Source organism: Ceratotherium simum, chromosome 33, assembly GCF_057802395.1.
Source record: "Ceratotherium simum simum isolate JZ-2026a chromosome 33, ASM5780239v1, whole genome shotgun sequence".
Classification (NCBI taxonomy): Eukaryota; Metazoa; Chordata; class Mammalia; order Perissodactyla; family Rhinocerotidae; genus Ceratotherium; species Ceratotherium simum.
The window spans coordinates 21,043,174-21,066,423 of NC_141932.1; the positions used below are offsets into that span (position 1 = coordinate 21,043,174).

The following is a 23,250-nucleotide window of genomic DNA, read 5'->3' on the forward strand; positions in this document are numbered from 1 at the left end:
CCTCTGCCCAGCCAAGGGCAAGGGGAAGGCAGCCTTGAGAACCAAACAAGATGGCCAATTCCTGGCGTGTGCAGCACTTTCCTTTTGTCTCTAGAGAGTTATCCAGAATGTGCGAAGGTACATTCCTGGCATACACTTCCCCAACAACCACAGAAATAAAACAAAAAACAACAGAGTAGCCTGCCTTTTAAGAGAGACAGGGGAAGGAAAGGCAGGCACATAGAGGACCATGGCACTCTCGGCCATCCTGCTCCTCATCATTCTCGTTGGCCTGTTTCCACACCCCCTTCCCAGGGTCGTGTCCTTCCTGTACCCTGGCCTCTGCCATTTCTGGGGACCATTTTGCAACTAGACCACAGGGTTTTCTCAAGTCCTTCCAGGCAGTGACATGGGGAGGGCAAAGCGGTGGAGAGCAGGAGAGGCATGGACAGGAAACAGCTTACAGGCAGCAAAGCAGTTGAGGGTCAAACTCTGGGTGGGACTTGGTAGGCCAGCTTGGGGATTGTCTTCTTCTAGCCACAACCTGACCCAACATGCCCACTAGAGATGCTTCTGGAATTCTTGTGAGGAAGACTGGAGGGAGAAATTCTGATAGACTTGAGGCTTTGAGATGTGGTCCTGTGGGGATTGGGAGGGAGAGGTACTAGAGCTCAGATATGGGGAGTCTCTGTCATTATTAAAATCCAAAACTGGGAGGGTTCTTGGAAAAGTCAAGAGAGAAGGAGACTTGGGGTGAGGTCATGTGTGGGAAGCTTGAAGGAGGCCATGGAGTTCAAGTCTCCATTCTTCCCTGATGGGGCTGCAGCCAGCGGTGTTTGGGCTACCCTGGAAGGTATGGTCCAGGTGGGAGTGTGGAGACATTTCTCTTGAGTTAAATAGTGAGATCGGGACCTGCCCAACAGCTGAAGGAGTAATATGGGAATGTATTCACCATCCACCTGGGACCCCAGCCAGCCATCACCCTGTGTGGCTACGAGGCAGTGAGGGAAGCCCTGGTGGATCAGCCTGAGGCTTTTTCTTGCCAAGGTCAGATTGTCATCCTTGACTCCATCTTCCAAGGAACAGGTGAGTGGGCAATGGAGGTGGGAGTGGGGAGAGGATGAGGCCAAAACTTATGCCTCTTCACAAACTTCCTTGCGTGCTGCACAAATCAGGTGTGGCCTTTGCCAGTGGAAAGTCTTGGAAGGCCTTCCACAATTCTCTCTAGCCACCAAGAGGGACTTTGGGATGGGGAAGTGGAGCATGCAGGGGCAAATGAAGCAGGAGGCTCAGGGTCTGGTGGAGGAGCTTCAGAATTCCCAGGGTGAGATCCAGGCTTGGGAAGAAGGGCGGAGGTGCAGGCAGGGGTTGTGTGAGATGGGGACAGAAAGGATGAGTCAGAGAACGTGACTGACGGAGAGAGACCTGGAGACAGAGACAGACAGATGCAGAAACATGTTCGGAGAGAGAAGAGAAGTATACAGATGCAGAAATGGAGAAAGAGCATGAGGACAGCAGAGAGTGACAGAGACTGGGAAGGAGAGGGGGAGAGGGGGAGAGGAAGAGAAAGAAGACAGAGAAAAGAACAGAGACAGAGAGACTGTAAGACAGTGACAAACTGAGGACACTGACAAAGATTGATCCAGAAGCAGAAACTGCAAGGAAAAGGCTTATAAAGAAAAAGGTAAAAATAGAAATAGATCATGTAAGACTTAGAATGTCAATGAGGCCAAAGATAGGAAGCACAAAGAGACAGAGCATGAAAAGAGTAAGCATGGAGATGAAGAGGCTGAGCCTCCAAGAAAGACTCAGAGACAAGACCAGAGAAAGACACAGAGGCACCAAGAAAGTCAGACCCAGACAGAGATGGAGAAAAATAACAAGAGACACAGAGGGGGAGACTGCCAGAAAGAAAAATGAGATGCAGAGGCCCAGTGAGAGCTGGGCTGGGCAAGAGGCAGAGAAAGAAACCAGTCAACCAAACCACCAGCCAGATCAGATTCACCCAGAAAGGCAATGCAGGGACCCCCATGACAGACCTCTTATTCCCAGGGACATATCTGGATCCTACTTTCCTCTTTAACACCATCACGGCCAACGTCATCAACTCCATTATCTTTGATGAGCGCTTTAATTACCAGGATCCCAGATTCTTTTTTTTTTTTAACCTTTTATGGTTATCAGTATTTTATTTATTTATTTTTATTGCAGTAACATTGGTTTATAACATTGTAAAAATTTCAGGTGTACATCATTGTACTTCTATTTCTGCATAGATTACATCATGTTCACCCCCCAAATACTAATTACAACCCATCACCACACACATGTACCGAATTAGTCCTTTCACCCTCCTCCCTCCCTCCTTCCCCTATGGTAACCACCAATCCAATCTCTGTCCCTATGTGTTTGTTTATTGTTGTTATTATCTACTACTTAATGAAGGAAATCATACGGTATTTGACCTTCTCCCTCTAACTTATTTCACTTTGCATTATACCCTCAAGGTCCATACATGTTGTCACAAATGGCTGGATTTCATCACTTCGTATGGCTGAGTAGTATTCCATTGTGTATATATACCACATCTTCTTTATCCATTCATCCCATGATGGGCACTTAGGTTGCTTCCAAGTCTTGGCTATTGTGAATAATGCTGCAATGAACACAGGGGTGCATGTACCTTTACAAATTGGTGTTTTCAAGTTCTTTGGATAAATACCCAGCAGTGGAATAGCTGGATCATATGGTAGTTCTATGCTTGATTTTTTGAGGAATCTCCATACTGTTTTCCATAGTGGCTGCACCAGCTTGCACTCCCACTAGCAGTGTATGAGAGTTCCCTTCTCTCCACATCCTCTCCAACACATGTTGTTTCCTGTCTTGTTAATTATAGCCATTCTGACGGGCGTGAGGTGATATCTCATTAAGTTTTGATTTGCATTTCCCTGATAGTCAGCGATTTGGAACATCTTTTCATGTGTCTGTTGGCCATCTGTATATATTCTTTGGAGAAATGTCTGTTCAGGTCTTTTGCCCATTTTTTAATTGGGTTGTTAGTTTTTTTGTTGTTGAGACGCATGAGTTCTTTATATATTGTGGAGATTAAGCCCTTATCAGATGTATGGTTTGCAAATATCTTCTCCCAATTCTTAGGTTGTCTTTTCGTTTTGTTGATGGTCTCCTTTGCTGTGCAGAAGCTTTTTAGTTTGATGTAGTCCCATTTGTTTATTTTTTCTATTGTTTCTCTTGCCCAGTCAGACATGGTGTTTGAAAAGATGTTGCTAAGACTGATGTCGAAGAGCATACTGCCTATGTTTTCTTCTAGAAGTTTCACAGTTTCAGGTCTTACATTCAAGTCTTTAATCCATTTGGAGTTAATTTTTGCGTATGGTGTAAGGTAAGGATCTACTTTCATTTTTTTGCATGTGGCTATCCGGTTTTCCCAACACCATTTGTTGAAGAGACTTTCTTTTCCCCAATGTATGTTCTTGGCTCCTTTGTCAAAGATTAGCTGTCCATAGATGTGTGGGTTTATTTCTGGGCTTTCGATTCTATTCCATTGATCTGTGTGTCTGTTTTTGTGCCAGTACAATGCTGTTTTGGTTACTATAGCTTTGTAGTATATTTTGAAACCAGGGAGTGTGATACCTCCAGATTTGTTCTTTTTTCTCAGGATTCCTTTAGCTATTCGGGGTCTTTTGTTGTTCCATATAAATTTTAGAATTCTTTGTTCTATTTCTGTGAAAAATGTTGTTGGAACTTTGATAGGGATTGCATTGAATCTATAGATGGCTTTAGGAAGTATGGACATCTTAACGATGTTAATTCTTCCCATCCAAGAGCACGGAATATCTTTCCATTTCTTTGTGTCTTCTTCAATTTTTTTCAGAAATGTTTTATAGTTTTCGGTGTACAGGTCTTTCACCTCTTTGGTTAAGTTTATTCCTAGGTATTTTATTCTTTCTGTTGCAATTATAAATTGGATTGTATTCTTAATTTCTCTTTCTGCTACTTTTTTGTTAGTGTACAGAAGTGCAACTGATTTTTGCATGTTGATTTTGTATCCTACAACTTTACCATATTCGTTTATTACTTCTAAAAGTTTTCTGGTGGATTCTTTAGGGTATTCTATATATAAAATCATGTCATCTGGAAATAGTGACAGTTTGACTTCTTCCTTATCCATTTGGATCCCTTCTATTTCTTTCTCTTGCCTGATTGCTCTGGCTATGACTTCCAGTAATATGTTAAATAGGAGTGGTGACAGTGGACATCCTTGTCTGGTTCCTGTTCTTAGAGGGATAGGTTTCAGTTTTTCACCATTGAGGATGATATTAGCTGTGGGTTTCTCATATATGGTCTTTATTATGTTGAGGTACTTTCCTTCTATACCCATTTTATTCAGAGTTTTTATCATAAATGGATGCTGTATCTTGTCAAATGCTTTCTCTGCATCTATTGAGATGATCATGTGATTTTTATTCTTCATTTTGTTAATGTGGTGTATTACCTTAATTGATTTGTGAGTGTTAAACCATCCCTGCATACCTGGAATAAATTCCACTTGATCATGGTGTATAATCTTTTTAACGTCTTGTTGTATGCGATTTGCTAGTTTTTAGTTGAGTATTTTTGCATCGAAGTTCATCAGTGATATTGGCCTGTAATTTTCTTTTTTTGTGTTGTCCTTGTCTGGTTTTGGTTTCAGGGTAATGTCAGCTTTGTAGAATGAGTTAGGGAGATTCCCGCCTCTTCAATTTTTTGGAAGAGTTTGAGAAGGATAGGTATTAAGTCGTCTTTAAATGTTTGGTAGAATTCACCAGGGAAGCCGTCTGGTCCTGGACTTTTATTTTTGGGGGAGGTTTGTGATTACTGTTTCGATCTCCTTACTGGTGATTGGTCTATTCAAATTCTCTACTTCTTCTTGATCCAGTTTTGGAAGGTTGTATGATTCTAAGAATTTATCCATTTCTTCCAGATTGTCGAATTGGTTGGCATATAGCTTTTCATAGTATTCTCTTATAATCTTTTGTATTTCTGAGGTGTCTGTTGTAACCTCTCCTCTTTCATTTCTGATTTTATTTATTTGTGCCTTCTCTCTTTTTTTCTGGGTGAGTCTAGCTAAAGGTTTGTCAATTTTGTTGATCTTTTCAAAGAACCAGCTCTTGGTTTTATTAATTTTTTCTATTGTTCTTTTGGTCTCTATTTCCTTTATTTCTGCTCTGATTTTTATTATTTCCCTTCTTCTACTGATTTTGGGCTTTGTTTGTTCTTCTTTTTCCCGTTCCTTTAAGTGCATTGTTAGATTGTTTATTTGAGATTTTTCTTGTTTGTTGAGATAGGCCTGTATCGCTATAAACTTCCCTCTTAGAACCACTTTTGCTGTATCCCATAAATTCTGGCATGTCATGTTTTCATTTTCATTTGTCTCCAGGTATTTTTTGATTTCTTCTTTGATTTCTTCATTAACCCAGTCGTTGTTCAGTAGCATTTTGTTTAATCTCCACGTATTTGTGGCTTTTCTGATTTTCTTCCTATAGTTGATTTCTAGTTTCATACCGTTGTGTTCAGAAAAGATGCTTGGTATTATTTCAATCTTCTTAAATTTATGGAGACTTGTTTTGTGGCCTAATATGTGTCAATCTGGAGAATGTTCCATGTGCATTTAAAAGGACGTGTATTCTTCGGTTTTTGGATGTTAATGCTCTGTATTTATCTACTAGGTCCATCTGCTCTAGTTGTCATTTAAGGCCAATGTTTCCTTATTGATCTTCTGTTTGGATGATGTATCCGTTGGTGTAATTGGAGTGTTAAAGTCCCCTATTATTATTGTGTTACTGTCTATTTCTGTTTTTTTTTATTGATGTTTTAATGATTTCTAACATTGTGAAATTTTGGGTTGTACATTTTTGTTTGTCCATCACCATATATATGACTCCCTTCACCCCTTGTGCCCACCCCCCACCCCCACTGCCCTGGTAACCACAGTCCAGTTTTCTCTGTCCATGTGTTGGTTTATATTCCACATATGAGAGAGATCATACAGTGTTTGTCTTTCTCTTTCTGGCTTATTTCACTTAACATAATACGCTCCAGGCCCATCCATGTTGTTGCAAATGGGACGATTTTGTCTTTTTTTATGGCTGAGTAGTATTCCATTGTATATATATACCACATTTTCTTAATCCAATCGTCAGTCGAGGGACACTTAGGTTGCTTCCACTTCTTGGCTATGGTGAATAACGCTGCAAGGAACATAGGGGTGCATAAGCCTCTTTGGATTGTTGATTTCAGGTGCGTTGGATAGATGCCCAGTAGTGGGATGGCTGGATCATAGGGCATCTCTATTTTTAATTCTTTGAGGAATCTCCATACCGTTTTCCATAGAGGCTGCACCAATTTGCATTCCCACCAGCTGTGTATGAGGGTTCCTGTTTCTCCACTTCCTCTCCAACATTTGTTGTTTTTTGTCTTGGTGATTATAGCCATTCTAACGGGCGTGAGGTGGTATCTTAGTGTTGTTTTGATTTGCATTTCCCTGATGATTAGTGATGTTGAGCATCTTTTCATGTGCCTATTGGCCATCTGTATATCTTCCTTGGAGAAGTGTCTGTTCATTTCCTCTGCCCATTTTTTGATCGGGTTGTTTGTTTTTTTGTTGTTCAATTGTGTGAGTTCTTTATATATTATGGAGATCAACCCCTTGTCAGATGTATGTTTTGCAAATATTCTCTCCCGCTGGTTGGTTGTTTGTTCATCTTGATTCTGGTTTCATTTGTCTTACAAAAGCTCTTTAATCTGATAAAGTCCCACTTGTTTATTTTTTCTTTAGTTTCCCTAGTCTGGGTAGGCATGTCATCAGAAAAGATCCCTTTAAAACCAATGTCAAATATTGTGTTGCCTATATTTTCTTCTATGAGTTTTATAGTTTCAGGTCTCACCTTCAGGTCTTTGATCCATTTTGAGTTAATTTTTGTGAATGGCGATAGCACATGGTCCACTTTCATTCTTTTGCATGTGGCTGTCCAGTTTTCCCAACACCATTTATTGAAGAGACTTTCCTTTCTCCATTGCATGTTCTTAGCACCTTTGTCGAAAATTAGCTGTCCGTATATGTGTGGTTTTATTTCTGAGCTTTCAATTCTGTTCCATTGATCTGTGTGCCTGTTTTGGTACCAGTACCATGCTGTTTTGATTACTATTGCTTTGTAGTATGTTTTGAAGTCAGGGATTGTGATGCCTCCTGCTTTGTTCTTTTTCTTTAGGATTTCTTTAGCTATTCGGGGTCTTTTGCTGCCCCATATACATTTTAGTATTCTTTTTTCTATTTCTGTGAAGAATGTCATTGGGATTCTGATTGGGATTGCATTGAATCTGTAGATTGCTTTAGGTAATATAGACATTTTAACTATGTTTATTCTTCCAATCCACGTGCATGGGATATCTTTCCATTTCTTTAGGTCATCGTGGGTTTCCCTCAATAATGTCTTGTAGTTCTCATTGTATAGGTCCTTCACCTCCTTGGTAAGATTTATTCCTAGGTATTTTATTCTTTTTGATGCAATTGTAAATGGTATTATCTTTTTGAGCTCTCTTTCTGTTAGTTCATTATTAGCATATAGAAATGCAACTGATTTTTGTAGATTGATTTTGTACCCTGCAACTTTGCTGTAGTTGTTGATTGTTTCTAATAGTTTTCCAACAGATTCTTTAGGGTTTTCTATATATATAATCATGTCATCTGCAAATAGTGAGAGTTTCACTTCTTCGTTACCTATTTGGATTCCTTTTATTCCTTTTTCTTGTCTAATTGCTCTGGCCAAAACCTCCAGTACTATGTTGAACAGGAGTGGTGAGAGTGGGCAGCCCTGCCTCGTTCCTGTTCTCAGAGGAATGGCTTTCAGTCTTTCCCCGTTGAGTATTATGTTGGCTGTGGGTTTGTCATATATGGCCTTTATTATGTTGAGGTACTTTCCTTCTATTCCCATTTTATTGAGAGTTTTTATCATAAATGGATGTTGTATCTTGTCAAATGCCTTCTATGTGTCTATTGAGATGATCATGTGGTTTTTATTCTTTGTTTTGTTGATGTGATGTATCACGTTGATTGATTTGCGGATGTTGAACCATCCCTGCGTCTCTGGTATAAATCCCATTTGATCATGGTGTATGATCTTTTTAATGTATTGTTGTATTCGGTTTGCCAATATTTTGTTGAGGATTTTTGCATCAATGTTCATCAGCGATATTGGCCTGTAATTTTCTTTCTTTGTATTGTCTTTGTCTGGTTTTGGTATCAGGGTGATGTTGGCCTCATAGAACGATGTAGGAAGCGTTCCATCTTCCTCTATTTTTTGGAATAGTTTGAGGAGGATGGGTATTAAATCTTCTTTGAATGTTTGGTAAAATTCACTGGAGAAGCCATCTGGTCCTGGACTTTTATTTTTTGGGAGGTTTTTGATTACTATTTCAATCTCTTTACTTGTTATTTGTCTATTCAGATTCTCCATTTCTTCTTGGTTCAATTTTGGGAGGTTGTATAAGTCTAAGCATTTATCCATTTCTTCTAGATTGTCCAATTTGTTGGCATATAGTTTCTCATAGTATTCTCTTATAATCCTCTGTATTTCCATGGTATCCGTTGTAATTTCTCCTCTTTCATTTCTAATTTTATTTACTTGAGCCTTTTCTCTTTTTTTCTTAGTAAGCCTGGTTAAGGGTTTGTCAATTTTGTTTATCTTCTCGAAGAACCAACTCTTTGTTTCATTAATCCTTTCTACTGTTTTTTTGGTCTCAATATCATTTATTTCTGCTCTGATTTTTATTATTTCTCTCCTTCTGCTGGCTTTGGGCTTTGTTTGTTCTTCTTTTTCTAGTTCTGTTAGGTGTAATTTAAGGTTGCCTATTTAGGCTTTTTCTTGTTTGTTAAGGTGGGCTTGTATCGCTATGAGTTCCCTCTCAGGACCGCTTTTGCTGCATCCCATATGGTTTGATATGGCATGTTATCATTTTCGTTTGTTTCCAGATAGTTTTTGATTTCTCCTTTAATTTCATCAATGATCCATTGGTTGTTCAGTAGCATGTGGTTTAATCTCCACATTTTTGTCACTTTCCCAGTTGTTTTTTCCTGGTTCATTTCCAGTTTCATAGCCTTATGGTCTGAAAAGATGCTTGTTATGATTTCAATCTTCTTAAATTTATGGAGGCTTGCTTTGTTTCCCAACATGTGGTCTATCCTAGAGAATGTTCCATGCGCGCTTGAGAAGAATGTGTAGTCAGCTGTTTTTGGGTGGAGTGCTCTGTATATGTCTACTAGGTCCATCTCGTCCAGTTTTTCATTTAAGTCTACTATTTCTTTATTAACTTTTTGTCTGGATGATCTATCCATTGATGTAAGTGGGGTGTTAAGATCCCCTACTATTATTGTGTTGTTGTTGATTTCTCCTTTTAGGTTTGTTAATAGTTGCTTTATGTACATTGGTGCTCCTATGTTGGGTGCATATATATTTATAAGTGATATGTCTTCTTGATGTAGTGTCCCTTTTATCATTATATATTTCCCTTCTTTGTCTTTCTTAACCTGTTTTATCTTGAAGTCTACTTTGTCTGATATGAGTATGGCAACACCTGCTTTCTTTTGTTTGCCATTAGCTTGGAGTATTGTCTTCCATCCTTTCACTCTGAGCCTGTGCTTGTCTTTAGTGCTAAGATGTGTTTCCTGAAGGCAGCATATTGTTGGGTCTTGCTTTTTAATCCATCCTGCCACTCTGTATCTTTTGATTGGAGGGTTCAATCCATTTACATTTAGGGTAATTATTGAAATATGAGGGCTTAATGTTGCTGTTTTGTCACTTATTTTCTGGTTCTTTTGCATTTCCTTTGTTTCTTGTCCCATTTGTTTTGGACTGCCAATTCAGATTTGTTGTTCTGTCTTATGATTCTTCTAGTTTTCTCTTTGTTTATCATATGTGGTTTTGCTTTGATTATTTGTTTAGTGGTTACCTTGAGGTTTGGGCAAAAAATCTTGTGTATGAGATAGTCCATTATCTGATAGCCTCCTATTTCCTTATACTAAGTCAATTCAGTCACTTTCCTCTTCCCCTTCTAAGTTGCTCTTGTTATACCTTATTCTATCTTGTGTTGTGGCTGTGTGTTTACAGTGATGAGGTTAAATTTATTTTTGGTGAATTTCTTCCTTTGATCTTTGAGATTAGTATTTAAGTGGTTGCTAACCTATTCCGGTAAAGATCTACTATTTCTCTGATTTTGTCTACCTACTTTTCTCCTTCCTCCAAGCTTTGTGTTCCCTTTCTCTTCTTTTTTTCAGGCCTGAGGGCCTTCTTGAGTATTTCTTGTAGTGGGGGTCTGTGGCCATGAACTCCCTTAGCTTTTGTTTATCTGGGAGAGTTACTATTTCTCCATCATATTTGAAGGATATTTTTGCTGGATAGAGTATTCTTGGCTGAAAGTTTTTGTCTTTTAGTATTTTGAATATATCATTCCAGTCTCTTCTAGCCTGAAAAGTTTCTGTTGAGAAATCCACTGAGAGCCTGATGGGAGTTCCTTTGTACGTTATTTTTTGTTTTTGTCTAGCTGCCCTTAATATGGTTTCTTTGTCGTTGACCCTGGCTAACCTTACCACTAGGTGTCGTGGTGAAGGCCTTTGTCTGTTAATATGTATAGGTGTCCTGTTGGCTTCGCTTACTGGTATTTCCTGCTCCTTCCCCAGATTTGGGAAATTTTCAGCTATTATTTCCTTGAATAGGCTCTCTGTTCCTCTTTCCCTCTCCTCTCCCTCAGGAATACCTATAATTCTTATGTTACATTTTCTAATAGAGTCAGATATTTCTTGGAGTCTTTCTTCATTTCTTTTTAGTCTTAGTTCTCTCTCCTCTTCCATCTGGAGTATATCTGTATTCCTATCCTCTAAAGTGCTAATTCTTTCCTCCATATTGTCAGCTCTGTTCTTTAAAGATTCCAGATTCTCCTTTATCTCCTCCATTGTGTTCTTCATCTCCATCAGCACTGATTGGTTTTTCTTTATGATTTCAATCTCTTTTGTGAAGAAACTCCTAATCTCATTGAATTGTTTGTCTGTGTTGTCTCGTATTTCATTGAGTGTTTTTATGATAGCTATTTTGAAATCTCTGTCATTTAGTTTATGGATTTCTGTGTCTTCGGGGTTGATTTCTGGGTGCTTGTCATTTTGTTTCTGGTCTGGTGATTTCATATATTTTTGCATTGTGGTTCCTGTGTTGGTTTTGTTTTTCCTCATCCTGGAAGTCTCTGGTTGCAATTTCCACCTGCCGCCACTGTCTGGTGGTAAAGGGCTGTGTAGTCTAAGCCCCCTGTGCTCTGCCCCGGTTTTTCTGCTGCGATCCGCAGTTTTGTTTTTTTTTTTTTTTTCCCTGCTGCGATCCACGGGTCCAGTCCAGTTTGATCAGGTCTGCCTCGGATCGCTAGGTCTGGTCTGGTCAAGCTGCAGACTCCGGTTGCGGGGAGGGGGGAGCTCTCTCTTTTGCCCTCTGGGTCCCTGACGTGGGAGGCTTCTCGTTTGCCCCTCTTTATCCGCTCTCTGGGGTGCTCAGATGTTGATGGTAGCCCTGTGGCTCCTCTGAGTCCTCTGTGTGGGAGTTTCCCACTGGCTGAGAGAGTCCGAAGAGCCACGGTTTCCCCGCCGAGGGCCGCCCCTCCCCCCTCTCTGGGAGCCGCGCGGACTGGGATCGCTGATCTGGTGGGGAGGGAGCAGAGTTCTCCTTACCTCTCCCTACTTCCTCCGGGGGCCCAGCACGTTCCGCTCTCAGATGTGCGGCAGTGTGGATCCCTCTGCTCTAGGTTTTCACTGTCTGGGATTCCGTTGTTGGTCTGTGGCTGTTGCTTTTGTTGTATCTTGTGGGGGAAGAATTCACGGGAAAGCTCACTCCACCATGATGCTGACGTCACTCTGTCTATTTCTGTTTTTATGTCTGTTAATAATTGCTTTATATATTTATGTGCACCTACATCGGGTGTGTAGATATTTACAAGTGTTAAATCCTCTTGTTGGGTTGTTCCCTTGATCATTATGTAATGCCCTTCTTTGTCTCTTTTTACAGTTTTTGTTTTAAAGTCTATTTTGTCTGATATGAGTACTGCTACCCCAGCTTTCTTTCCATTGCCATTTGCGTGGAGTTGTTTTTCCATCCCTTCACTTTCGGTTTGTGAGTGTCTTTAGGTCTGAAGTGTGTCTCTTGTATGCAGCATATATATATGGGTCTTGTTTTTTTATCCAGTCAGCCACCCTATGTCTTTTAATTGGAGCATTTAGTCCATTGACGTTTAAAGTAGCTATAGGTAAGTATGTACTTACTGCCATTTTTTAACTTTTTTTTCCCCAGTGTATTAGTAGTCCTTCTCTGTTCCTTTCTTCTTTTATACAGAATTGATAGTCACTTTAGTTTGACCTCTGTCTGAAACCTGTACTCTTTAACTCCCCTCCTCCCTCCTTTTATGTTTTTGATATCATATCTAACCTCTTTTTGGTGCATTTGTATCCATTACGTTCTTATCATGGAAATAGATAATTTTTCCTATTTGTGGTCTTCTCTTTTCCCCTTAAATCGGTCCCTTTAACATTTTTTGTAGTACTGGTTTCTAGGTGACAAACTCCTTTAATTTTTGCTTGTCTGGGAAATTTTTGATCTCTCCTTCCAGTTTGAATGATAACCTTGCCGGGTAGAGTATTCTTGGCTGTAAGTTTTTTCCTTTTAGCACTTTAAATATATCGTGCCATTCTCTTCTAGCCTGTAAGGTTTCTGCTGAGAAGTCAGCTGATAGCCTTACGGGATTTCCTTTGTATGTAACTTGATATTCTCTTGCGGCTTTTAGGATTTTCTCTTTATCTTTAATTCTCGACATTTTGATTATGATGTGTCTTGGTGTGGGCCTCTTTGGGTTTGTCTTGTTTGGCGCTCTCTGTGCTTCCTGTACCTGGATGTCTGTTTCCTTCCTTAGGTTAGGGAAGTTTTCATCTATTATTTCTTGAAAAAGATTCTCTGACCACTTGTCTCGCTCTACTCCTTCCAGGACACCTATAACAAGGATGTTAGTGCACTTGATGTTGTCCCAGAGGTCCCTTAGGCTGTCCTCACTCTTTTTAATTCTTTTCTCTTTTACCTGTTCACCTTGGGCAATTTCTTCTAGTCTTTCTTCCAGCTAACAGATCCGTTCTTCTGTATCCTCTACTCTGCTTTTGAGTCCCTCTAGTGAATTTTTCATTTCCAGTATTTTATTCTTCATTTATGATTGGTTCTTTTTTATATCTTCCATTTCTTTGTTGACATTCTCACTGAGTTCATCTATTCTTCTCCCCAGATCAATGAGCATCCTTAACACTCTTAGTTTGAACTCTCTGTCAGGTAGGTTGCTCATTTCTGTTTCACTTAGTTCCTTTTCTGGGGTTTTGTCCTGTTCCCTTACTTGAAATGTATTCTTTTGCCTCATCATTTTGCCTCTTTCCCTGTGCTTGTGTCTACATATTAGGTAGGTCAGCTATGTCTCCTGCTCTTGGATAGGTGACCTTATGTAAGTGATGCCTTAGGAGGCCTGCAGTGTGTTTCCCTCAGTTCTCAATGTTCCAGGGATGACCCATATGTGGGCTATGTGTGTCCTTCTGTTGTGGCCTGTTTGCTCTCCCTGTAGGCACAAAGGGAGGCCGAGTTATGCTCCTGGCCAGCTGTTGTAATGCTCAGCTGCTTGTAGTTGTTGTGGGCCCTTCAGTCTCTTTATCAGGTGTGGGGAGCCCCAGCACACTTGGCTGCAAGTTCTAATACCACATTTGTGTTGCAGCATTTCTTTTAAGTGAGTAGGCCCCCAGGGTGGCAGGTTGTTAGGCTCAGGGCCTAACCCATGTGAGCTCATTACCCATGTGAGCTGCTCCCGCCAGCCATGAAGCTGGCGGCTTGTGAAGACAGCGTTTTTCCTCTCCAGATGGGAGTCTCTGCCTCTTCTACCTCAGTTAGGATTGTCCATTGTTGCAGGAGTTCCTCTTATCCAGTTTTCAGTTTTGTTGCATGGGTAATTTTTCCACGAGTAGTTGTAAATTGGCTGTGTCTATGGGAGGAGGTGAGTTCCAAGTCTGCTTATGCCGCCATCTTGACTTCCCCTCCAGGATCCCAGATTCTTATGGATGCTAAATTTAATGAATGAAATCCTCAACATTTCAGCTCTGTCTACAGCCAGATGAGTCCAAAGATTCAATGGTGGCCAGGAATCGGGGTATGTTGACCCTGAGAAGAGATCAGATGCTTTCTACCCTGGACACTGAAGCAAGAAGGCTTCAAGATGTTGGTTTTCTGTGTCATCGCCTACACCCTCCCAGGTGAGAATATAAATCAGTTTGGGGGTAGGAATCAGACTTCCCACAAGGGTGGACTTTGACAGAAGAATCCTCAGCAGATGTAAGAGTGAGTGTAGCTGTTCATGCACCACTGAGTCTGTGTGCATGAACATGTGTGTGTGCAAGTCTGCTCAGCTAGGGGGCACATTCCCCAAGTCCACGTGGTGAATGGTGCCCTTCAGATGTTTCTGTTGTGCAATGCACAGTGTCAACACCAATAACAGAATCCCAGAGAGTAGAACAGGTTCAGAGGCCTTCCCTGCTTACCTGTAGATTTTGAACTCCTCTCTGGCATCTTGAAACACTTTCCGGGCACACACACTCGCTTGTACAGAAACATTCAAGAATACGAAGATTGTCACCAAGAACATTGAGAGGCACTGGGAAATGCTGGACCCCAGTGCCCCAAAGGACTTCATTGATTCCTTCCTGCCATGCATGGACAAGGCAAGTGCTGACCTGGATTGGGGGTGGGTGGGAAAGAGAGTGATGGACACACTACTGACATTGACCTAGCGTGTTTGGGTACAATGTGTGTTGTCTAAATATTGAAATACTTCCCTACGGGTTGGTAAGAATGCCACTAGCCCAATCCCTCTTTCCCCCATTCCTTCCTCAGCCTCCCCAGGTTCCCCTCCTGGAAATCCTGTTAAGAGGTGGCAACTGAAGATGTAAAGTCTGGCCCAGCAGGGGGCCTCCGAAATCCTGTTTGGCCCTCTCATTCTTTTTTTAAAAATTATTTTATTGAGGTCATATTAGTTTATAATATTTTGTAAATTTCAGGTGTACATTATTATATTTCAGCTTCTAGGTAGAATCCATCACGTTCTGTTCACCAAAAAAAGTCTAGTTTCGATTGGTCACCATACATATGTGCCTTTTACCCTTTTTGCCCTCCCTCCACCTGCTTCTGATCTGGTAACCACCAATCTGTTCTCCTTATTTATGTGTTTGTTTGTTTGTTTATCTTCCACATATGAGTGAAATGATACAAATCATATTTGTCTTTCTCTGTGTTATTTCACTTAGCATTATACCCTCAAGGTCCATCCATGTAGTCACAAATGGCATGATTTTGTCTTTTTAATGGCTGAGTGGTATTCCATCGTGTATGTATATACCACTTCACATCTTCTTTATCCATTAATCCCTTTATGGACACGTAGGTTGCTTCCGTGTCTTGGCTATTGTGATTAATGCTACAATAAACATAGGGGTGCACAAATCTTTTTGAATATGTGTTTTCATCATCTTTGGATAAATACTCAGAATTGGAACAGCTGGATCACATGGTCTTTCTATTTTTAATTTTTTAAGAAATCTCCATGTTGTTTTCCATAGTGGCTGCACCAATTTGCATTCCCAGCAGCAGTGTATGAGGGTTCTCTTTTCTCCACAACCTCTCCAACACTTGTTATTTCTTCTCTTGTTAATAATAGCCATTCTGATGGGTGTGGTGATATCTCATTGTAGTTTTGATTTGCATTTCCCTAATAATTAGTGATGTGGAACATCTTTTCACGAACCTGTTGTCCATCTGTATATCTTCTTTGGAAAAACATTGGTTCATCTCCTCTGCCCATTTATTGATGGGTTATTTGTTTTTTTGTTGTTGAGTTGTATGAGTTCTTTATACATTTTGGAAACTAACCCCTTGTTGGATAAATGATTTGCAAATATTTTCTCCCAGTTGGTGGGTTATCTTTTCATTTTTTTGATGGCTTCCTTTTCCTTGCAGAAGCTTTTTAGTCTGATGTAGTCCCATTTGTTCATTTTTTCTTTTGTTTCCCTTGCCCTAGGAGCCCCATCCCATTCTGATTGGTCAGAGAACCATGTCTGTTCTGATTGGTCAGATGCTCGTGTCTGCTCTGATTGTTAGAGCCCATGTCTCTTTTGATTGGTCTAGAAAGAGTCATAAAGGTTGTTAAATATCTTCAGTATTACCTGTGAATACACAGCTGCAAGAGCCAATCAGGAGAGCAAAGACACCAAAGGACAGAGAAGAGAAAAACAACAACAATGTATTAATGCCTAGTGTTTATCAAACACTTACATACATAATATCAAAACAACCCCATTTCTTGAACTAAGTCACAGAGAGGTTATGTTCTTTGCCCAAAGGCACACAGCTAGTAAATGGTAGGGTCTGAGCTTGATACCAGTCAGTTTGGCTCCAGAGCCCACTCTTTTGCTACACTGTTGGCCTTGAACAGAGAAAAAGGGAAAGAAGGAAAAAGAAAAAGTGGCACAGAATAACATGGGGGTCGCTGGGGAGAAAAAGGGTAGGCATGAAGGATTGTCCATTGCCACCCCCTGGAATGCTCTAATCCTGAGAGTGAGTTCCATCATAAGAATCTCGTCCACACGGTACTCTCCCTGTTCTTCGCTGGCGTGGAGACCTCTAGCACCACTCTCTGCTATAAGTTTCTACTCCTTCTTAAGAATCCTGATGTCTTATGTGAGCTGGGCTTATGGTGGATGAGGGTGGGGACAGTTGAGGGTCTCTGAGGCCATGCTGGAAGGTGGCTGGGTGACTGATGAAGACATCTGTCCTAATCAGTCTGAAAAATTAAAAAAAAATCCACCTCTGTAGAGATTTGTAACTTATATTAAAGCTTTGATGCTGATGAAGATCTTTGAAGTTGACAAGGTACTTACAGTTTACTAAATAGTTTTCATTCAATGCAGCACCCTAGGTTTAGAAGATACTTTTGTATTTATGAGGTGTTTTGTAACTTGCAAAACACTTGGCAAGTTGTAAAGTGCTTGATGGTTTACAAAGCATGCTCCAGTCACAAAGCATTACCATTCATGGAACATTTTACAGTCTACAAAAGCACGTGGGTCTTGACAGAACTTTTTGAGGTTGACACTTTGAGGAAGACAAAGAACTTGAATATTTGGAGTATATTGCTGATTTACAACTAACTAAAAACCTCCTCAGTTGGTTCTCGTCTGGATGGTCTGCAGAAAAAACTTGGAGAAACTTTCATCTAATCCAATCTCCTTATTTTACAGATATGAATTTAGGCCCAGAGATGGGAAGTGACTTATCCAAGATCACATAGCAAATCAATGGGACAGAAGGAGAAGCCTCCAGTTCCAGCTGCAAGTCATTTTTTTCAGTGGTGCCTTGGGGCCAGCCCCGTGGCATAGTGTTTACCTGTGCAGGCTCCTCTTCAGCAGCCTGGTGTTTGTGGGTTTGGATCCTGTGTGTGGATCCACTCATCACACCACTTATCAAGCCATGCTGTGGTGGTGTCCTGTATACAAAATAGAAGAAGCTTGGCACAGATGTTAGCTGAGGGACAATCGTCCTCACCAGAAAAAAAAAATGCCATAAGTGTTGAATGAATTTCCACCCTCCCATGCTTACCCAAATGATCCCTGTCATAACTACAGTGGAAAAAACAGACAAGACTTTCCCCAAAAAAGCCATGGATTTTGTATCTTGATACTCTCATTGAGCAGGAACAAAAATTCAACATCTTAGTAAAAACTTCACAAGACCCTGCCCCCAGTCTTCAGGTCATTTTTGGGGTGACTTGGCTGAGCCCACTGTTATGGACATTCATTGATGACCACCCTCCCACCCTCATCATTCTTAGAAAAAGTCCAGGCGGACCTTCACAGAATGATGGGCCAACACCTTCTCCCAGCCTTTGAAGGTCCAGCAAAAATGCCTTATACAGATGCTGTCATCATTGAGGTTCAGAGATTCAGTGACCTCACCCCCCTGGCTGTCCCCCACTCAGTCATCAAGGACACTCACTTCCCAGGATATCATCTCCCTAAAGTGAGACCAGCAGGGCCACAGAATCTTGGATGGAAGGTGCTGTCTTCCTGCAGTCTAATGCTTCATGTCTCTGGTTATTGGAGTGCAATGAGAATTTTTATTTCCAGATTTCTATGGGAAGGAGGGAGATTCTAGAAATGCAGAAAAGTCCTCTACCCTCTGTCTGTCTTGTATTTTACCTTTAGTAGATTTTAGATTTTCTGAAAAAAGTACCATATACTTATTAAAACTTAGACAATACAGAGTTTTTTTTTTAAAAAAACCTATTTTATCATCTCCCGTACCTTCCTCCTTCCTGAGAAGGCATTTACAATCTAATGTTTATCCTTCCACACTTTCTTTAAATTATATAAACATATATGACATTTATATACATATACACAAAGATCAGTTCATACTCTATCACTTTGGAACTTGTGTGTACAATGTGCAAGTCTCCTTCCCCTCCTGTCTTTATGTTCCTACTAATAAAATTTGCCACTTGTTTTTTTTAATTTTGTTTCTATGTGTGTGGCTTTCCTTTTATAATATAATATTATGCTATCAATATATTTTAAAATCAATGCTTATGGTTCTAACTCATTTTCTTCTGTGGTTGCAAATGTTTCTGAATATAGATGAACCTAGTGGTGATACTCATAATAAACTAATCACCGAATGGACACCACTCATCAGATTAGATTCCAGCCCTTGTCATGGAGTCAGGTAGTTGGAGGCCACAGCTGAGCCAGATGTGACCCTTTTAGTTGATGGATCATGGAGAAGTCCAAATGGTCTTGGAGAACAGAGGTCAGGGCGGTCGGTGGGGATTCCTGGAGAGCTTGGGATACAAATATTAACCAAATGGGACAGAATAATTCAATTTATTATTTTCTCAATTATTTTAGCCACCAGTTGTAGACCATACAGTGGTTGAAGCTTACTATCAACTCTGGAAGTACCATCATCAATTCAGCCACTCCTTGTAGATGGTCCTTTGGGTCCCCTTGGCTTTGACTCCCTCATAGGACACTACTGTGTACATCATCCTGAGCTCTGTCCCCCACGACCCACGCCACTTTGAGTAGTCAGATGCCTTCCACCTTGGCCACATCTCAGATGGGGAGGGCAACTTCAGGAAGCAGGAAGCCTTCACCCCATTCTCCATGGATAAGCTGTGCCCTTCCCACCAAATGAGAATACCTACTCACCCCCTTTCTCCCTTTGTCCAACCCTGAACACTGGGTGAACATTTTTGAAAAAGAAGAGGATTCTGTAGGAAAGAGAAAGCAAGACATCTTCAGAAACAAATGTAGCGTGAGAAGGAAGGAAAGTGAAGAGTTATGATTGGGGAGAAAGACAGGACTAAGTCAGTGATGGAGATAATGTGAAAGACAAAGACACACATATGCACACACGTGCATACACAAAGGACAGACAGATAAATGATCCATTGTTGAGGACTTGCTATGTACCAAGAATTCAGAAAAGAATTTTCATCTTTTCTTTCAAAATAAAAATAACCATATTATTTTTTCTGATTTTTATATAAACAAGGAAGTAATTAAGGAGAACCTGCAATTCACTACCAAAACCAAATCTGTTAATATTACAGAAGAAATCCTTCCAAATTTTTTATTAAATACGTGCATGCACACCAAGTTAGTTGATGGATGGATGGAAGGATAGATAGATAGATAGATAGATAGATAGATAGATAGATAGATAGATAGATGATGGGGAGGTAGATGAAAGAAAGGTAAGAGGAAAGAAAGGAACAGAGGGAAGAGAAAAGAAGGAATATTCAATGATTTATTTTTTGTGAGCCAGTTGGTAAAATCCAAGTCCCAGGCTACAGTGCAGCCCAGGAGGCACTTAGGACACAAAAATTTGGGGAATCCTCGCTCTCAGGGTCTTGGAAGTTCCCTCATCCAGTCACCTATCAGATAATTCAACTTTTAGCCATTGGCTGAAACTTAAAATATGCTAAAATTTTAAAGCTCCTTAGATTTGTTTCTGGTATATTTGTATTCTTGAGTATTTTACCACAGATTCTTCTTTTTAAAAAATTTAAGTATAATTTGGTGTTGAGAACTGTCAAATATCTTTTCATCTCCTATGAAGGTGATCAAATTGTTTTTCTCCTTCGATCTGTTAAAAAAATAGTAGATGTCTTAGTGTTGAATCAGGCACTCTCTGAAGAGCTGGAACAAGAGGGGCCCAGGAGGGCAGGGGACTTGCCCAAGGTCCCACAGGAAGTCACGGCCTATGTTAGTCAGGGCAGGCTGGGCTGTGATAAGCAACCTGAACATCTCAGCAGCTTAACGCCTAAAAATTAATTTCATGCTGATGCAACATGCCGTTCCCTGGCCACCACCGTCCTGTAGAGGTGGGGACTTGGAAACACCATCCTGACACAGTCAGAAACAAAGAGAATGGTAGTGTACATGCCAATTTAGCCCTCACTTCATTGGCCAAAGCAAGTGCCATCCAAGTTCAACATGGCATAGATGTTTAATGCAGCCAGGGATGTGCCATAAAGATTTGTGAATGATAATGCACTTTACCACACTGGGTGGGGCAGCTCTCTGGGCCCCCTCCCTTTCCCATTGAGGCTGCAGCTCAACAGGATGCAGTCCACACTGTGGTCCAGCCCAGGGACACATTTGCTGCCCCCCCTGGTCATGCCAGTCTCACAAGCCTGTGCTGAAGTCAACAGTGGATCCCGAGGTCTCCATGTAGATGGGACATTTGTGTGATGGTGGATCCCATTTTTCAGGAAGATATGACTGGGAGATATGAGAGGCAGAAACTTAAGGTAGTGGGTGGGCGGGGTATGCTATTAAAAATGTTTATCAGCCATCATGGGGCCACTGACCAATCAGAGCTGCCACTGATTGTGGTATAAGAGTGTCTGGGAGGCTTACCAATTATCTGCTGATTGTGGGCCCATCTGGGGGCCATGGGGGAGGGCCAAGGTGAACAGACGAGAGGGGGCACTCGGAAGCTTAGAACAGTAGCTGTGCACCACCAGTTCAGAAGTAGTTCAATGTTTTAACAGCCAATCCAGACACTGGTGCCCACCTACTGCATATCATATCCAGGATGGTGGCCGTGGAGGTTTCAGCTCCCCTCTACCTCTCATGGCTCCTCATGCACAGGGCACACCTGCAGGGGTTTTTCCAATGTTTTCACATTGTCTCATAAATTGGCTTAGTTGAGAATATACTGCACTAGAGACACAGAGAAAATGGAGATTGCAAGACAGGTAAAGACAGGGACCAAGAGATACAGAGGAGGGCACGGTACAGGAGAGGCTAAGAAGAGGTGGGACAGAGAGAAACACACACACACACAGATACACACACACACTTGTGTTGTTGGTATTGAGGACAAGAATAGGAGCAGAGGTACCTCACATGTAAATCTGCATAAATGAGCATGTAAATGTCCTGGGAGATTGGGGGTGGGGCAACCAAGTTCTCTCCTAGGGCTCCCCCAATGACACAACCCCTCCTTTTGCCTTCAGGAAAACGTATCTGGCTGGTGGAGAGCTTGGCTTATTAGAGCTCTTCCTCTTCTTGACTTCAATGCTGCCGAACTTCTTGGGATCTCCCAAGGCCCCAGAAGACATCAACCTCACATTGAGGAAGAACACGTTAGCAAAACTGCCCCCTGTGTTCCAGCTCTGCTTCTTGACCCACTGGGGCAGGAGAGAAGGGATGCAGAGCCCCTCAGAGGCCTTGCATCCAGCCCCCACCTCTGCCCACAATGAATCTGTGGAGGCCTCTTGGCTCCTCCCTGCTCACTCTAACCTGTGGAAAGTCCTTTCTGTAGTCTCTCCTTCATCCATCCTGCTGTCGTCCCCATTTTTCCCAGATGGCCTGCACTGTTGACCAAGAGTAAAATCTCAGGGTTCGGGGCCAAGAAATACTCAATAACTTAGTGTTACCACCACCAACAGCACAGTTAGGAAAACTGAGGCCGAAAGGAGGGAAATATTTAGATCCAAGGTTACCCAGGACAGAAGCAGCAGGTGCCCTGCCTCTGTCCCTTGTCCCCATCTACACCCGCCACCACCACCCTCCTGTTCCCTCCTTGAGTTGAGTGGGCAAGTTCAGCCCTCAAGTTATGTGCTGTGTGACTCAAAAATATCTCCCTTACCTCTCTGATTTTATCCTCTAAAACCAGTGAGATAAAAAAGTTCTACTATTTATGGGAAAAATGGATATCTGTGCTGCCTTGCTATTATCATTTTTTTGGAGGTAAAATTTACAGAATATGAAATTAACCATTAACTATTTTAAAGTGCACCATTCAATGGCATTTAGTACAATCACAATGTTATGAAAGCATTGTCTCTATCTATTCCCCAAAATTTTCATCACCCCAAAAAGAAACTCTGTACCCATTAAGAAGTTGGTTCCCATTCTTCCCTCCCTCTAGCCCCTGGAGACCACTGGTATGCTTCTGTCTCTGTGAACTTACCTATTCCGGTAATTTCATTTGAATGCAGTCATAGAGAAAGTGACCTGTGTCTGGCTTCTTTCATTTAGCATGCTTTCAAAGTTCATCCACATTGTAGCATGCATCAGTACCTCATTCCTTTTGTGGCTGAATAATATTTCATGGTCTGGAAATACTACATTTGTTTACCCCTGCATGAGATGATTGGCGTGTGAGTTGTTTCTACCTTTGTCTGCGTGAATAGAGCTGCTGTGAACATTTGTGCACATAGCGACCCTGATTTTGTTTTGCTCTTCATCAGGGCAGTCTTCATATCTGAGGCTCTGGAAGGATGGAGGCAGAACTCCCCTCTCGGATGGCCCTTCCAGGTGGTTTTGAAGATTAAATGAGACAGTACTGATAAAGTGGCTAAAGAACAGTGCTTGGCACCAAGTAAGTATTATTTAAGTGATTGATAAATAAATAAATCCTCATCTTCCAGTTGATGCTCAGAGAGGTGGAGTCACTGGCCTGAGGTCACAGAGTGACTCACACCCCCAGCCCGATGACCGCCTAGGCTGAGCTCTTAGACGTGGACAACATTGGTGGATCAGGTTGAAAAGTTAGATGTCATGGAGAAGGGTGGCCTTTCCTATCAGCCCTGTGCCTT

The 23,250-nt window shown here is 41.3% G+C and overlaps 1 pseudogene; it reads left to right on the forward strand.

Moving 5' to 3' along the window:
• Positions 1 to 229: 229 nt before the first annotated feature.
• LOC147912884 (cytochrome P450 2B4-like) lies at positions 230 to 22,030 on the forward strand (annotated as a pseudogene).
• The last annotated feature ends 1,220 nt before the right edge of the window (positions 22,031 to 23,250 follow it).